The sequence below is a fragment of the Ochotona curzoniae genome, unplaced genomic scaffold (genome assembly GCF_017591425.1).
Source record: "Ochotona curzoniae isolate NIBS_2020 unplaced genomic scaffold, NIBS_Ocur_1.0 scaffold_4683, whole genome shotgun sequence".
NCBI classification, from domain to species: Eukaryota; Metazoa; Chordata; class Mammalia; order Lagomorpha; family Ochotonidae; genus Ochotona; species Ochotona curzoniae.
This window is the reverse complement of record NW_024467121.1, coordinates 26,082,677-26,090,461: the sequence shown is the minus strand read 5'-3', so window position 1 is coordinate 26,090,461 and position 7,785 is coordinate 26,082,677.

Below are 7,785 nucleotides of genomic sequence, written 5' to 3'. Positions count from 1 at the left end.
ATTTGATCCATCTTCTCATGCTTCCGAAGATTCACTAGGAGGAGCGTGGTTTGGAAGCAGAGTGGCCAAAACTAGGCTTGGCACCTCAGCATGGGACGCCATGGGCTGCTCAACCCACCTCATCACAGCATAGGATCCATAACAAGCTTTTGGAGGGGGTATTGGTTTTCATATGTTTTATGTTGTTCACTCAGCGTTTTTTTTTTGGAAAGAAGACTCAGTCAGGATTAAGATAGTGTGGTAAATGGTGAGAAAACATTGGGAAAAAGGCAAAAGCACTCCAGAAATCACTCTGTGATTCATTCAGAAATGGAAGCTAAATCTACAGGTTTCCTATCTGAAACCTTGACTCATGTTTAATGCTCAGTGCAGTAACATAGTAGGTATAGAGGGAATTCTTTTAAAATGCATTTATTTCAAGTGTAGAGTGGCGTGGAGGGAAAGAGGATTATTCCATCGACTGGTTCATTCCCCAAGTGACCGTAGCACGAGGAGCCTGGGATCTGGCCCACTTGAATCTCCCACATACGGGTTGCAGAGGCCCAAGGAACTGAACCAGTCTCTTCTGCTTTCCAAAGTGAATGATCAGGGAACTGTATCTGAAGTGAACAACTACTGACATTCGAAATGTACTCCAATATGGGATGCCAATATTGCAAGTGCCGGCTTAAACTGATTACCACAACATAAATCCCAAGAAAAATATTTTTAAAAGCAAGTTATAGGTGCCAGCACAGTGAAATAGCACAGCCACCACCGATGACACAACACTCCCATCTAGGAAGTGAATCAGCAAATAGAGGATTCCTCCCTTCATCTCCTCTTTCTCCATAATACTGACTTTCAAATTAAAAAAAAAAAAAAAACCTTTTTAAGAAGTGATTTAGCATCACATATTTAGCATGTTAAATGTCTAAACCTTAACTGCTGGTCCTATAATCCACCTTCTGCTACACTGAATGTGTTAAGGAAGCTGTCAGATTTCATAAGCAATGTTTACTATTAAACATTGAATAACATGTATTTCAGATAAATTAACTGTAAAATGCAGTGACCTAAACCATAATCAGTTTCTTAATAGCTAGAACAAGAAAAAACCGGCCTTGAGCTCATTGTTAAACAATGTCTTATCACTGCCAAAGAGATACAAATGCGTGCCATTAAAATCCACTTTCACTGTATTTTGTCCTGCACTTGGAATGCAGTAAAAAGCCAAACAAGGGAGTCCAGGTAAGTTTGCTCAGAGATGCGGGTGACTGAATCTCCCAGCCACGTGGCTGTGGCTGGGAGAGCCCATGCCGAGCCAGCTTCCTTCTGGGGATCCTAGCTCCCCCTCCACCCCTACTAGGTGGTGGGCAAATCTTTGCCCACTGGCCACCTGGTGGTGATCTCTGGGGTCTTGAGGGTATGGAATTACTGTCTAGGGACATCCATGGATAAGGCCACAGTACATGTAGGTGAGGAATGAATCCTGAGGGACACTCAATAACAGGGCCACTACACTTACAGGTAAGTAAGGGGACTGAGACCCACACAAAATCTATGGCTTGGGGCCTATCTAGCAGTACTAGATCCCAGTACCTGACTGAATGTTGGGATGGGTCACATTAGGCAGGGCCATGACACTCTCCAGCACACAATAGAACTAGGATCAGGGATAGATTCTGTGGGGGATATCTGGGGCAAACCCTGTGGATATACAAGCCCTACTGGTTAACTCAAGAGTTGGGGTAGTGATCGGTTGAGCTAAGTGTGACCACAGAACCTTCCAATACTCACAGGTACTGGAGTTGAGAACAGGTTGGGCAGGTCCAGGCTGCAGCACCCACATGTGCACCCCCACAGTTGGGGGTGGGCCAGGCTGCAACATTCTTGAGTTCATACTAAGCCAAAATGAAGGAGCGAACTATGCTGGGCAAGGGTCTAGCACCCACTGCCATGCAGGAGATCTGGGTCTAGGAGTGAGCCAAGTGGGGGAACTTGGGAAACTCCCCTAGTGGATCATAGCTCCCACTAGTGAGCATGTGGTCCAGGTGTGGGAGTTGGGAAGCTTAGGCAAGGTAGCTCCAGCTGTTGGCTAATGTGCAGGTTGGTTTTGGAAGGGGACAGACCGGGCAGGACTGAGCAAATCTTAGCTCACCAAGACTTCAGTGTTGCCTGATACTGCATGGTTAGGACATACGAACACTATGTGGTACTTCTATCAGAACATGTTGCTGGAATCTGATCATGAGGAACTGATGAACCAAACACAAAATCAAAGATGTTTCTCTAGCATAGCTAATATATTCTTCAGAACTGTCAACGTAAAAAAGACAGGAGGAAGAACTGTTTCAGATTAAAAGGGTTGAAAGGCAAAAATGACAATTAAATGCAGTATGTGATCCTAGATTGGGTCCTGGATCAGGAAAATTCAAAGGACACTATTGGGAGAGTTGGTAAAATGTGAATGTAGACTAGACATTGATATTCTGTCACTGCTGAGCCCCTGCCCCCCCTTTTTTTTACAGATATGCTGTGATTAAATAAAAGAATAAAGAAACCTCAAAAAAAAAAAGCCACAGAAACATCTGCTCCTTCCTGTAAGGCAGACAATTATCATTCTACGGTCCAAAAAAAAAGGGGGGAGGGGCTTTTAAATAAAATGACTGAATTCAAAAGAAACTAGGAATAATCTGATAAAATCCATACCAAATGGAGGTCAAAAACCCAATTTTCCTGGGAATTTCCAAGTCTCTGGCAATTTCCAAGACAACTGTAAAATGTCAAGGCATGCTAAAGAAACAGAGATCTGGCATAAGAAGACAATAAATGAGCCACAAGTTGAGATACCGGGACCCGTGTCCATCCACAGTTGCCAACACAAAAATAATTTTCATGAAAACTGCCTGCAGAAAAACCAGTTCTGGCCAGCAGTCACCCTTTATCCAATCAGCAGAAGGCCAGAAGATCAACCATTAAAGATCAACCATTATATCTTTAAAGAACAGAAATCTAGAAAATCTTCTAAATGAAGTATTTAAATCCTATAACCCCTTGTTGTAAAAGACTTTAAAAAGGCAGAGTAACAGAAAGCAAGGGAGATAGAGACTTCCTTTCATTGATTCACTCTTCAATTGGCCATGAAGGCCACATCTAATCCATGCCCAAAGCAGGTTTCATCAGGTTCTCCCATGGATAAGACTATGTCTTTATATATCCAAATCTATTGCTAATGCATATAAAATAATAGCAGGTGAGTCAGTGAACTTTCAGAACACTAGTTCATGAATACAACGGTTGGACTTCATAACTTTGAATACGGAATTCTCTGTGCTTCTTAAAGGTTGTCTTGATCTTCTTGCCTATGGAAAATAACTCACCCTGGGTGTGCATATTTCCCCTTAAGGTTTGTTAAATGACTACACTTAGTACTGTTAATATGACTTCAGAAGTCAAATTCCACTTAACCCATAGCAGTTATCAATGCTGTGAAAGTTTTATTTATTCCTTTCCTGCATGTCACCACCTTGCTCTTCTGTGATGTGCTTCAAATAATCAAAGTTTTTTGATACTGACCTTCTCTTTTAAATGTCAACTGTTTCCAAAACTTCCATATGTTTTCCAGCAGTTTGGTGATCTCTCACTCTATGTATCCTTTCTCCTAGGCCCAGAAGCTTCTAATGGCCAAATGCTAGATAACGGCTCCCTAGGACTGTCTTTGAGCATGACACTCAAATGGGAAATGTTGACGTATGCCACAGAGGTCCAAGTCCACAGAAAATGAATGTGGACCGAACACCCTTGGAGGGAGTGCAAGATGGAGCAGAAGGCATAACAAGGCTGGGCTATATGGGAATGAGGCTCCATTTAGAGAGTAAAGCAGGGAGTATTTAGAGGAAGCTGGACCCAGGCTCCCTGGAGCAGCAAACCGTACTTTATAACTCCATCAGGATGGGCACTGCTATGACTTTGGATCCTCAGAAGCAGAGAGTCCAGGGCAAAGCTTAGACACCACGTCTAGATATTAGGTCAAAGGGGCTGTATCAGGTATAGCACAGCTGGGACTACAGCTACATTGCTCTGTGAAGAGCTCTGGGCTTCTGCCCACACATTGTGGGTTTCCAGGTTTTCCTGCTTCTCTTCTGAATGTGCCCCTAGCTGGGTATGTGGCAGATGAACAACTCCCCTTTGCTTTTGGTCTTCAAGTGATACCCACTTCACATCACCCCTGCTAACTTTTCTCCCTCTATTCCACCTTACCAACTTTGGGTGCCAAAAAGACAAACATCTATAGAGCCACATGTCAGCAGATTGGAAACCTAAAGCGCTGGTATGTTCAGGCACAGTAACCAATGAAATCAGTGGATTGGAGAGTGAGGAGTGCAGGGTTGGTACTGGAATGGCTGGCCCCTACTGGGCCACTCTTCTGTACACGGGTATCCCTGTATGTAAAGTGAGAACAATTCTAGTATCCCAGGATTCCCATAAAATATGAGATAGCACCTCATAAAGGTCAGGCACTGTTGAATGGGAGTCACAGTGGGCAGGATACTTGCTATCTCACTATCTCATGCTTGTATCCAGCCCATGCAGTTTCCCTTTCTAGCAAGGATTCTGCCCCCTCCATTTATTCCAACCATAGCCCTGAGGTTTAATGGAAATATACATGTGTACCAGGATTCTTACCACTCCATCCCCTGCACTGTACTCAGTCCTTCTGTTGCAGCTCCATCTTAATTGACTGCAAATGGAGAAAATCATAGCTGGATGCACACAGGGCATGCTCTGTTGAACGGGTTCAGAATCAGGGGCTGTGTGTACCTCATATCCTCATATATCCCAGATAGGGCTGCATAGCTCAGAAGCATTTCTCTCTCCTAGTTAGCAGCGTCCCAAACCACTTGATTTCTATGTTGATGTTGCAGAGAGCTTGTTCAGGACTGGAGAGATGCTTCTATTGATCTCCCAAGGAAACAGCATCATGTATTTATCAGTATTATCAGCAGCAGCAGCACATCTTTGAAGCATCCCGCCATAATCTCCCAGAGCAAGTAGCCATCATGGTAAGCTTACCCTGCAAAGCTCCTCTCAGCTGAAGGGGCCCTTTTCAGGTACTGGGGCTTGGGCATAAGTTATAGGTATTTGTCAGGTACTAGAGTTGCTCATGTAGATCTCCTGTGGACAAGCCCCTTTCTCTGGCTCATGTACACCCAGGTCAGTGCTATCTATACAGCCTCTCCTTCATGAGCCCTTGTGTAGCTCTCAGGTCTTCCTCAGTGGTCTTCCTCGGTTCCACAGAAATTCTACAGGGCAGGTGATGAGCTCTGGCTACTTGCTGATAACACTGAGCCAGCAGCAGGACACACTCCTGTATCATTTGCTCTTTCTGCATCACAGGATCACTCCAGATGAGCTTCCAGAAACATTTTTCTCAGGCACACAGCTCCTAGTAGTGTTAAGGCATGTATGTAGCAGTTTCAGAATTCTGAGTAGGTTTCATGAATCTGCTCTGTGATTTCAGACCTTATTGATGAGCAGCCACTGAAGTGGTAGACAACACAGTTCAGGTGCTGCCAGGGCACCAAGCTCCTCATGGGAACAGTAGCAGCTAGCTGAACAAGCATGCGTAGAAGTCATCGAGCTTATTCACACAGGAGAAAGAGGTCCACGTCCACTCAGGGCTCCAACTCTGGTTCTTCCAGCATCACCTTGTGGAAAAGTTCATGATCTTCAGCATCCTGATGCAGCATGGCTCTGTTTGAATTCTATGCTATTCTACCCTGTTGTTTCATCACCAGCTTTTTCATGCTGCTGTACAAAATAACGACAAAGTCTTCATCCATCCGAAATTCTTTTGTCAACCAATTATAGATGGTCAGTTCATGATAGAGCCCACCAACAGGGTTTGAATCTGCATATTGAGGAAGTCTGTGGACTGTGAGAGGATTTGGCAAATCTCATCATAGGTGTGTCTGGTGATTGTGGTGATCGAAACAACTGTGGCTAAGAATACCGAGGAGAGGCCACTGAATGAGTCAGGAAAGGATTGCTGGAGTTGTGGGAGGGATAGATGGTAGGGCTGGCCACTCCAAGATAACTGCCTTATTTTGAAGAAAAATGGAGTCCAAGGCAGCATTATTCTTCAGCATAGCAGCTACCTGTCGCCTTTGGTAGGCCTAGGTACAGTTGATAAGGGTGTCTTTACAGCAGATCTGGATGTTCACAGTGCAGATGGGGCAGATAAAGGCTTCCTTAAGCATGATGCTTTTGTTAGAGGCACAGAACATGGTCATGGAATAAACTGACATGGAGGTGAAGAGGTGCCATCAGCACAGTGGGCATCCTTGACTGCCTTCATCTTCTTCTTTTCCTGAATCTTGTTCCCAAACTTCTCTCTACTCTACCCTCACCTTTCTGAAAATGTTAATCTGAGACATGATCTGTTGGGTAAGGAGAGAGGGTACAGCATGAACCCAAGCATCCAGTGGTTAGGAAGGAGACAATGGAAGAAATCTTAACCCATCTGCATTAGTCTTGGGGACAAGATACGCTTTATGTTACTTTAACAACATCAACCATCTCAGTATGTATCTAAAAAAAAAAGAATTCTTTAAATACAGCCATATAACATTACTTGATTGCAAACAAAAAGTAGTTGTTAAATTCTGTCACCTAACTAGTACATTTTCAGGTTTCCCTGATACCTGAGCCTGTTATATGCAGTTTGGACCCAAGAGTTTGTTCTTGATCAATCCTTTTTCACGTTCAGCATTTGGGGTACAATTCATGTGTGTGGTGAGCATGATGGATGGTACTATGTATTTTCTATTCCCCCACCTGGAGGCTTACCATGTCTGACCTTTTCAATTATATGTGAATGTGGATTTGGGAATGACAATTTGATGATGTTTTTATGCAGTCTTCAATTGAACATTTTATCTAGTGCGTTTCCATCCACTTCATACTTATTAAGTGAATCTAGCCTAGCTGTATCCACCTGCCCCTAGTTCCAGCTCATGCTGTTAGTGCTACAGCCTATTCTGGCCAATCAGCACCTAGTGCCAACCCTAATATGAACTAGCTGGTGTTATGGTCCAACCCAGCCTATCTTACATCATATCCTGGTTTTCACATTTGCCAGTAAATGCTGTGAACTGGCCCAGCCTGTCCTGCCCTCACACCTGACCCACATATATGCCGGTGCATATTGTAACTTGGCCTGGTCTGGGATGCTCCCAACCTTGGTACTTGCGCTCACCTGCAGAGACGACACAGGAGTTTCTCAGATTCCTCTCTAACCTTCTAGTTGCAGATCTAGCGCACACTAGTCAGTTCTTGGCCCTGCCTGACTTGGTCCACCTGCTGTCCTGGCAGGTACAGCTGCCTTGCCCAACTGGCCCATACCCATTTTGGCTCTTACAATTGAGTTCTACAGCCCAAATCTACTTGGTCTATCCCTAGACTCATCTCTTACATGATTTGGTGGGTGCTGATATTTAGCCCAGCCTGTTCTATACCCACTTTAGCTCTCACAAGCACAAGTGGATGCTGGAAACTAGCTCAATTCGGCACACTCCAGACCCAGTCCACACCCATGCCAAGGGATGCTGCAGCCATGTGTAGCCCTGTTTGCTGCCCCCATTCCAGTTCTCACACTCACCAGTGGGAACCACAGTCCAGCAGGGGTTAGTTAGTGACCCCTTAGTTCTGTGACCAGATCTGTTCCCAGCCATAGATCTTGTATGTGCTGGTGGTTGCTCTGACACAACCTGGCATATCCCATCCTCTGTCTTTTCCTTTGCT